The sequence below is a fragment of the Fukomys damarensis genome, unplaced genomic scaffold, assembly GCF_012274545.1.
Source record: "Fukomys damarensis isolate Sample0158 unplaced genomic scaffold, DMR_v1.0_HiC HiC_scaffold_19, whole genome shotgun sequence".
Lineage (NCBI taxonomy): Eukaryota > Metazoa > Chordata > Mammalia > Rodentia > Bathyergidae > Fukomys > Fukomys damarensis.
The window spans coordinates 61,842,691-61,843,355 of record NW_022900931.1 but is presented as its reverse complement, the minus strand read 5'-3'; the positions used below and the strand labels follow the sequence as shown (position 1 = coordinate 61,843,355).

General features: G+C 65.0%; 1 long non-coding RNA gene across 1 annotated transcript in view; it reads right to left on the bottom strand.

Annotated features, from left to right (window-relative positions):
* Positions 1–6: 6 nt before the first annotated feature.
* The window catches only part of LOC117286874, a 2,409-nt gene continuing 1,750 nt past the window's right edge, over positions 7–665 (bottom strand). The window contains exon 3 of the long non-coding RNA XR_004518016.1: positions 7–496. This is a non-coding gene — a long non-coding RNA (uncharacterized LOC117286874). The remainder of the gene's footprint in view (positions 497–665) is intronic.

Sequence of the window (665 nt, the reverse complement as noted above, 5' to 3'; positions counted from 1 at the left end):
CGCCCCGCGCCCGGCTGCGGGCCCCGCACTGTGTCAGGCCCGGGCGAAGGCAGGTGTCAGGGTGTCACCTCCTCCTGTCCCCGCGTCAGCGTCTGCGCTGTCCCTGGCGAGGTCTCTGTTGTCTCTAGGTGTCTGTCTCTCACTCGCTGCTTCTCTGCCCCGCCATTCCTGGAGGCCACGCGGCCGCGAGGACTAGGGTTCGAATTCCTATTCCCACTTCCTCCCTGGGTGACCTTGGTCGGGCACTTCCCCTCTCTGAGCCGCTTCCTTTTTTTAGGTTTTTTTGACAGTCTGGCTGTGTAGCCCAGGCTGGCCTCGAACTCCTGGCGATTCTCCTGCCTCAGCCTCCTGGGTGCTGGGATTGTGGGAGTGAAGTGGTGCGCCCAGAGCTGGGAAGCCTTTGGCCCTTACCCCCCTTTCCGCCGCCTCCTTGCTCCCCATCAGCTGGGGCGTGGGCAGGGTGCCCTCAGAAAGAAGTCCTGACTGTCGTTCTTGTCTGCGGGACCCCCACACCGGGTCAGGACTTCGGGGCACAGGCTGGTGCTGGGGCAGCCTCGGGTGCACAGAAGGAAAGATGGGAGACACAGACTCGGAGATGGAGAGGGAAAAGGCAGAGACCCCCCGGTGGCAGGGAGGAGCGGGGGGAGCAGCAGGGGGGGAGGCGG